This window comes from Bactrocera tryoni, chromosome 3, assembly GCF_016617805.1.
Source record: "Bactrocera tryoni isolate S06 chromosome 3, CSIRO_BtryS06_freeze2, whole genome shotgun sequence".
In the NCBI taxonomy this organism is placed as follows: Eukaryota; Metazoa; Arthropoda; class Insecta; order Diptera; family Tephritidae; genus Bactrocera; species Bactrocera tryoni.
In genome coordinates this window covers 60924477-60933422 of record NC_052501.1, presented here as the reverse complement: position 1 = coordinate 60933422, position 8946 = coordinate 60924477, and the positions used below count along the sequence as shown (strand labels likewise).

The 8946-nt window shown below is 33.6% G+C and overlaps 5 non-coding genes across 5 annotated transcripts; 2 read left to right on the top strand and 3 right to left on the bottom strand.

Annotated features, from left to right (window-relative positions):
• Positions 1–1076: 1076 nt before the first annotated feature.
• Trnam-cau lies at positions 1077–1148 on the bottom strand. Its single transcript has one exon. It is a non-coding gene; the product is annotated as a tRNA-Met (tRNA).
• A 1041-nt stretch (positions 1149–2189) lies between these two features.
• Positions 2190–2261, bottom strand: Trnam-cau. The gene has a single exon. It is a non-coding gene; the product is annotated as a tRNA-Met (tRNA).
• A 4097-nt stretch (positions 2262–6358) lies between these two features.
• On the top strand, positions 6359–6430 carry Trnad-guc. Its single transcript has one exon. It is a non-coding gene; the product is annotated as a tRNA-Asp (tRNA).
• A 179-nt stretch (positions 6431–6609) lies between these two features.
• Trnad-guc lies at positions 6610–6681 on the bottom strand. The gene has a single exon. It is a non-coding gene; the product is annotated as a tRNA-Asp (tRNA).
• Positions 6682–7002: 321 nt separating this feature from the next.
• On the top strand, positions 7003–7074 carry Trnad-guc. Its single transcript has one exon. It is a non-coding gene; the product is annotated as a tRNA-Asp (tRNA).
• Positions 7075–8946: the final 1872 nt, after the last annotated feature.

Genomic DNA, 8946 nt, shown 5'->3' with positions numbered 1-8946 from the left:
CCCAATCCCACAATTCACTTTCGTTGCACTTCGTGTCAGCTGCTCTGGCAACACACAGCTTCACTACCGCGCTTAGTTTTTTTTTTGCTTGTTGTTCTCTTTGTTTATTTCATTTGCTATTTTTCAACGATTATGCTGTGATTGAGACGGAGTGCTGTCGTATTGTAGCAATAATAACAACAATGGATGGCGCGTCAACAGCAAGCCGGCAAATAGTCAACTCAACGAATAAGAAAAAAATTTGAATGACATCACCGACATTGCATTCCTACTTGTTAATATTAATACGTTTTTGTAGTTGTTCCGCCACTATCGGCTATGCTGACAATTTCCATCCTTCGATTTTGACTTCTTTCGTTGCTATACTGTTCTTTAGAAGTTTTTAAAGCGCTTCTCTACTCTTATCTCCGCTCGCTTCCTTCGCAACTGCAACTACACGTGTACTTGACTGGCTTCCACTGACTTATGTTTGTATCCAGTTTTTTTTTGTTCTTACTGCTTCTGCTGCATCATTGATTGCGATTTAAGCCCACTTGAAATTCCCTTTTCCGCTTTGATTTCAAATTATGCGATAATTTCCACTGCAATATTTTTTCGTCGTTTGACAGTTTGACTGCGCTGCTTGACATTTACTGTTTTTCGCTGCAAATAATACATATTCTGATGGAGGAATGCAAGATATGTGCATACTGAAATACATTTCTATGAATGTTTTTATACATACATGTATGTATGTATATAAAGCAAATCCAATTATTCCAAAAATGTGTAGTATAATTTTGAGTGCAGACTATCGCGGAATTTTATGGAAAGAAAGAAAGAACTAATGTAAAGGTATTTTACATACATATAAGGCTTAGTTTAAAGTTTATTAGTATTAATTTAAAGTATTTAAATATACAAATGTACATATGTCGTATCGATATATGTACATATGTATGTATATAAAAACTATTAATTAAATATTTGCATTCAAAAATTGTCTGATTTTACCCTTGTTTTATAAAAAAAAAATTATAAATTGTAAATAAAATGTAAAGCAAAAGAGTAAAACAAATTCAGTTAACCATTTTGCATAGCAGAGCAAGGTTTCGATCCTCGGACCTCTGGGTTATGGGCCCAGCACGCTTCCACTGCGCCACTCTGCTGCCTCTAAATTTTTGTCAAATATAATATGTGAACGCAATCGTAGCATTTCCACATTATGAAAATGAAAACATTAGAATAGAATATTTTACACACAGTGTATATAAACAACAGGGTGACACAAAGGGCAAAGGAATACTTCAAATTAAAGGAAAAAAAGTACAAATGCAAATGCAGAATCCTAAAATATAATTTATTAGTTAAATATAAATACAGCTGAACTTCTCTATCTCGAATAACCATAATTCACTAAAAAATTTCAAGTTAAAGAGAGTTCGAGTTATGGAAGGAAATTTATATGAAATTTAACTTCCACTACCAATTCAAGAGTTTGAGGTTTCGTGAACTTCGTGTTATGGAAGTTCAACAGTATTCAAGATATTTCAAGCGATCCTATCAGTGTGAAATTTTCGAAAACCCGATTTTTTTTATTGCATTATTGGAAAATATACACTATAATAAACATTCTCTCAAATTTTGAAATTAAAAGTCAAATTATTACGGTTGCTACAGCGTTTCGCTTTTGAAGTTTTGTTTTTGTTTATTTAAAATCTCCCTATTTTTGTCTACGAAAAACTGTTGAGAAAATGAGCCAAAGTCGCTACTTTTCGTTCAAATCGCCGCCATTTTGTCAAATTTTTGTTTCAGGCCTACATTTCGGCCGCAATCGTGGACATCGCACGTGTTTTTTTCACGTGTCACATCAACAATTTATTTAACTATTATACACAGAATAAATTAACATAAAAAAATCATTTTGTATTCCTCATGAATGTATTTATTTATAAAAAAAAATCGATCAGTGATTTTTCGGAAAATCACACTGAGACGAAAGTTACTGATGAAAAGCAAATTTTTTTTGAGTAATATTTTATTTAGTAATTGTATATGACAATAGCTAATATTACAAAACTACTAAGTAATTTTATCTTCATACTTTATCGCGTGGTATAAATGACATTGCAAATAACATACGAGTATATTTACAATTTGCCGGATTTTTAAGCAAAATTAACAATAAAGAACACTGCTTCAACCTCAGATAGCAGAGCAAGGTTTCGATCCTCGGACCTCTGGGTTATGGGCCCAGCACGCTTCCACTGCGCCACTCTGCTTGTGATATTTTTGTGGCAAATGGCACATTTGAGTACAAGGTGGTAAATAACTACAAATAAATTGTAATTTCACTTAAACAAAATTAAAATATCTAAAATATTTTTATAAAAAACAAAATGAAAGGTTGCAAGGTCAGTAACTTCTAAGGTATACCTTCTCGTTTTCTCATCATCTCTAGTTAAAAATTAAAATAAGTATATATGTATGTACATACAGATATAATTATATAAGAAGTATATATCGTATTATTTTCGAACAACTTAACTATCATGAAACATTAATTAATATGTTATAAGAAAACAGATCACAAAATGAAACAGATGCATACATATACATATCTATTCTAGGAAGTGAATTCACAGAAATCTATAATTTGTAAACAGGCTAGAAGCGTGCCGGGATATGTGATCCGAGAATCGAAACCTTGCCCTAGTAGAAAAAATTAACGCATGCAGCATGAGAGCAATATTCGAACCACCCTAAAGTGATCGCCAACACTTGCAGCAAATATTGAAGGCGATACTTAGAACGGAATATACGTAGATTGAAAAAGTCTCGGAGTGAAAACGGGAAAAAAGGAGGAGAAGTAATTATTAGTAATTAATTTGATTTTAATACTTCATATTGAATCGAAATCACTCCATTTTAGTAATCGCTTACACACTCGCCTTTCTCTCGATTGTTATTGAAATCGAATGTTTGTTTAACTGTCGCCGATAAGCTCTTTTCCCCTTAACCATAACAACAACAGCCATCATGTATGTTGATCGTGATGCGGCGGCGGTTGATGATCATGATTCGTAAAACGTGAAATCGATAAATTGATCCACGCTGTTATTAGGCAAACAGAAAATTTAAGCAGCAATTATGCCGTTGTCAGCTGCGTGCTTTGGAGAATTACAACCTTTTTTACTTTGGCATAAGAGCAAGGCCCAACAGTAATATAAACAGCGGGGTAACATTAAACAACAATATCTTGCTGGTGTACAATGTTCGGCAGTTGCGAGAAATACTTATACAAATACAAAATTCATTTCGATCGCGTGCTGGCAAATGTTAATGGTGGATACGATCAGATATATGTACATACATATTCTTACCTACATATGATATACAGCGTTTAATGCGAGAGCGAGAGTGGAAATGCCGAAAGTAGCATGTAAGAATAATCAGTATGACAATATAAACCGCACAAGTACACGGTGGAGCAAAAGTCAACTGTTAAGGGTAAGGGATATAAAATAAGGACAAGTGATGAAAATACACCATGAAGTGTTGCACATATATGTATGTATATACATAATTACATTCCGAAAAAGCGAATTTTTTCTAGGAACTTTTAAATTTATTGATCCAAAAATTTGCACACATATTATGGTATCTTTTAACTGTATGTCAAGTTTTTAGTTTATTTCGAAACCACTATATCCTTGAACTAAATTTTCCAAAATTACTTAATTAATTTCGTTAAAGTAATGTTAAGACTAGTCGATAGAAGGAATAAGCAAAATACATTTTTTTGACAAAATGGACATTTCGCAAAAAAAAAAAATCGATTTTGAGCAGAATTTCGGCCTTAAATTGTTTATAAAAAAAAAATATATTTATCGGTGAGAAAAATTTTCGATTAATTACTGAAATATAAATATATAAATTACTGAAATATATATAATCAGTTAACAATAACAACAATAAAACAAGAAAAAACGTTAACTCCGGCTGCACCGAAGCTAATATACCCTTCACAAGTGCATTTCTTTTAGTAAGTATGTGTTCAGTTTATATGAAAGCTATATGCTATAGTAATCCGATCTGAGTTTTTTCGGAGATTATATTATTACCTTAAGCAGTAATCCATGTCAAATTTCGTGAAGATACCACGTCGAATGCGAAAGTTTTCCATACAAGCCCTTGATTCCGATCCTTCGGAGATTAAATTGTTGCTTTAGAAAATAATATATACCAAATTTCGGTAATATATCTTGTCAAATGCAAAAGTTTTCCATACAATAACTTTTTTCCGATCGTTCAGTTTGTATGGTAGCTACATATATGCTATAGTAAGCCGATCTGAACAATTCTTCGGAGATTACATTGTTGCCCTAGAAAATAACCTGTGCCAACTTTTGTGAAGATACATTGTCAAATGTGAAAGCTTTCCATACAAGAACTTGATTCCGATCGTTCAGTTTGTATAGCAGCTATATTTTATCGGCAGTTCAGACAAATGAGCAGGTTCTTGAAGAAAAAATGACGTTTGCAAAATTTCAAAACAATATCTTAAAAACTAAGGAACTAGTTCGTATGTATACAGACAGACAGACGGACGAACAGACAGACAAACGGACATGGCTAAGTCGACTCAGCTTAACATACTGATCATTTATATATGTATATACTTCTCCGTCTCCGACGCTTACTTCCGGGTGGTACAAACTTCGTGACAAACTTAATGTACCCTGTTCAGGGTATAATAACCCCGACTTTGAAAACACCATTTCGAGAAAATAAACAAAGAAATATGCTTACGTGTGTCAGTATATAAATATTTTCATTGCGATTTAAGGAATGTGGTTGATGTTTGGTAAGTTTTATACAACATTTCAAAATGAACTATATTTCATAATAATGAATTTAACTAAATGTAGGATGAATTTAATGATTACTTTCATTTTCCAACAATTGTCGATTTCATGTTTCTTCGCAAAACAAGGATTGCCATATACGCATTTTCTTAAAAAGAATTATTAAAAATTAGTAGCCGATTATTTAGAGCTACTACTACTAGTACAAGAAATTCACCTCAGGAAATTTTCTTGATCATTTCTTAAGCGTTTTTTTTATATGAAGTTTTTACATTTCTTGAGAGCTCTAAACTCCCTTTAGAGCCGAATCCAACGTTAATCTTGTTTAGAAATAATTTTGCGCAAACGTATACTTACTTACATATGTATGTATGTATATATTTTTCATCGACGAACATTTTGTTTTGAGATCTACTGTAGATGGGAAAACAAATGTGAAGCGCTTTGTGCCGACAGTTTACAATTTTATATGTATGTAGGTTTGAATATACATACATATGTACATATACATATATACATACATAAGAAAATAGATTTTTAAGCAAGAGGAAGAGCGCACGAGCCATAAGAAATGTAAAATATTTGAAATATGTGCTTAAAAGTGAACAAACAACAACAGTGCTACAGTAAAAAGTAATTTTCTAGTTAATTGTGTGAGAATGCTCGAACGAAACTCGCCATAAGCCATTGGCCAGCACCATTATACTGAGTGTGGCCAGATATTTCTTGGCTTTTGCGTTCATAGTGTACCTACCGACTTAAAAACATATACATACATACATATTTACACATAGCGACACAGCACACTTCGTAAATACTTTATATGCATACATATGTATGTACCGTATATGCATTGATAATGCCGCTGACTCAGTTCATTCATTTGAGAATTTCATTTAGCAGTTTTGCTTAGCTGCCGCTCTTTCCAACTGAACGAAATGCAAGCAATACCTGCTGTGCACCTTTGTTTGCCTGGTATTTAACTGAAATGATTGAACGATTTTTGCACGGTTTTTAAATAAATTTTTTAAACAAAATGGTCGTTGCTTGCAGCCATATTATTTTTCTATTTCTACAATTCTTTTTAAGTGAATTTAGTGCGGGCGAGATGTTTTAGTGTAAGTGAGTGAAGGTCATTCATGTGCGCACATGTTCGTACATAATGAACAAGACAGCAAGGCAATCGAACTTTCAAATGGCGTTGATTAGTTTTTGATTTGTTGTTGGAGATTTAAAATATGATAGTGGAATAGTTTTAAAAAGTATACTTATTTTGAATATCGGATATTGCGCTAAAAGAAACACAATTAATATAATAAAGAAGAATTTGAGCAACTTCAGCTTACTAAAATTATGTCAAATTATGAGGTATTTGAATTATTTTGTCATGAATTCGATTTCTTACCAAAAGCACTCAAAAGTTTTTAACCACATTCAAACAAAACAAACGTATTCTTTTTGTAATAAATGAAGAGCTCTCATATACGGCTTTATTTTCAAAATCTGCAACATCCTCGATAGTATAGTGGTCAGTATCCCCGCCTGTCACGCGGGAGACCGGGGTTCAATTCCCCGTCGGGGAGAAATAGAAAACATACTTTTTCTTAATTTTTAAGACAGTATTAATAAAAATAATTCTTAGAGTCATAATTAAATATTTCCTACATTTTTTCTTATGTATAGTTAAAAGCGTTATTAAAAATATTAAAAAATTACTATAGGAATTCATAATAAAAATATCACTGTATGTATGTATAACTATCTCCCCGACGGGGAATTGAACCCCGGTCTCCCGCGTGACAGGCGGGGATACTGACCACTATACTATCGAGGACACATCTATCGTATCTGCGCACAAAAAAAAAATAATTGTATGCTAAATTTATAAGCTTATATTTATATTTTAAAATTCCATTTGCCTACATATTTTTCATTTTATTAGTCTTAAATGCAAACTAATATAAAACTTACTTTACAAGAGTGAAATGAAAGTATTTCGCTTCGAATGGTTGGTTATCAGCAACTTATCTTATAACCTTTTATTATTTAATCACAAATTAATTTGAACATTTTTAAATTTCATTTATTTTCAAATCCAAATTATCTTTTTTACAGTGTATGTAACACACATGTTCACTCTAATAGTAAATATCAATCCTCGATAGTATAGTGGTCAGTATCCCCGCCTGTCACGCGGGAGACCGGGGTTCAATTCCCCGTCGGGGAGTTATAAAAAATATTATTTTTATGTTTTTTTAATTAAGAACAGGTAATTTTTTAAGTTAAATAAAAATATTAAGATTACACAAGCACCTTGTCTTAAAGAAAAAAAATATATATATATACATATATGCATATTAGAATGTTTCAATTTTGAAATTTGTATCTACTTCTATTGTAAAGATGGTCGTACTTTGCATCAGAATTCAAAGACTGACTTTAAGAATATGAAATGATATATTGTAAAAATTTAGTGCAATAAAACTCACAGGCTCAGCTTTAAGAACCTAATTACCTTTTTTGTTTTTTTTAAAGAAATTCGAAATTTTAATTTTACAACATTTAAGTAATTTTTTCAAAGTGCTCATAATTGAAAATTCAGTTCTTTTTGACCGATACCAACTCCCCCTGATTAGCTCAAAGTGCACATTTACATTTTGAATATTTTTAATTTTGTTGGATCTTTTTTCTATCAGCCCAAGCCACACTGCACAATTTCACCTTGAAATTACCAATACCGAGAGAGATGTATGCAATGTCTGCTACAATTTGTATGCGAAGGCATATGAAAACTGTGAGCTGGAGGAAGCAATAAAATTTCGCCAACTTGGCATAAGACAAATAATTAACAGATTATAAAGTTTTCGCCGACTGACGCTTAAATAATGAAAAGGCGGCAAAATGGTGAGAAGGCATGTTGGGTCACCACAGTACTATTGAGTGGTAGGCAAAACCGAGCGAAAGTTGCTGTTGATGCCGGTAAAAAGCATTGTGGGCGCGCTGCTGCTGCATTGGACGGCATTTAATCATACAGGGTGGTCACTTCAATTGCTTAATACCATGCTAATTTGACACCTGTTGGCGAGAGTTATACAGGCAAATACCGCAGTCGATGGAACGATGAGCTCTACGAAACAGTGACATAGTTCAGCGAATTAAAAGACAGCAGCTACGCTGGCTAAGTCGTGTCGTCCAAATGGATGAGAACACTCCAGCTTAGAAAGTATTCGTCCATTACTCACCAGAGGAAGCAGAGAAAGAGGAAGACCGATTTTACAAGAAGAAAATCCATTTTAGGGCGGAGCGACATATGTACATACATATATTTTCAACAAGTGAATGCCGTGAAAAACGTTCAGAAAGTGAGTTTGAAGCGTATTTTGTAGAGATCACAACATTGGCTTGTTTTATAGCCGACAGCTACTATTAGAGAGTTATAGTAAATTTTAGATTATTATAGCATTACAAACAACGCAAACAAGGCTTTCAAAAGGGCTTCATTAACGGAACATAATACTGCACAACAAGTCGTGGCAATTGTAATCACAGAACCCCTCTTATAATTAGAGGGCGTGTTTACTCTAGAATTTTATGAGCAGACAATGTATATATCACCCTGTACAAACTACGCTTGGTTATAGCAATTACGCTGTGGCCGCAATATTGAGTTGTTCGCAAAAAACTTTTGTTAGAGCAGCAATGAAGACGACGGTGACAGCTGTTGCCTCCATCTGGACTGTATGTCGGCTGCCACCGCCGGTATTCGGAGTAGACAAGCAACAACTAAAGCTTATGGCGACTTCCTGAAACAGGTGGAGCGACAAATATAAAGAAATGAAACGAAATGTATGTAGGTATATGTATAAGTGGGCAGCTGGCAGGTAAGCATCTGCGAAAAGTTTGTTGCTGATGCTATTTTATGCGGGGAAGCCACTCTAATGAAATGACGGTTGGCCGTACCGTATAACTGCTGGCATAACCCTGTTGGAGCGCTGCAATTTTCTTGGCAATTTGCTGAAATTTATATTTGGATCATTTGTCTGAGACTTAAAATGCGACGCAGCTAGATGGCGGCGCCCAACTGGGCCACTGACGAGAG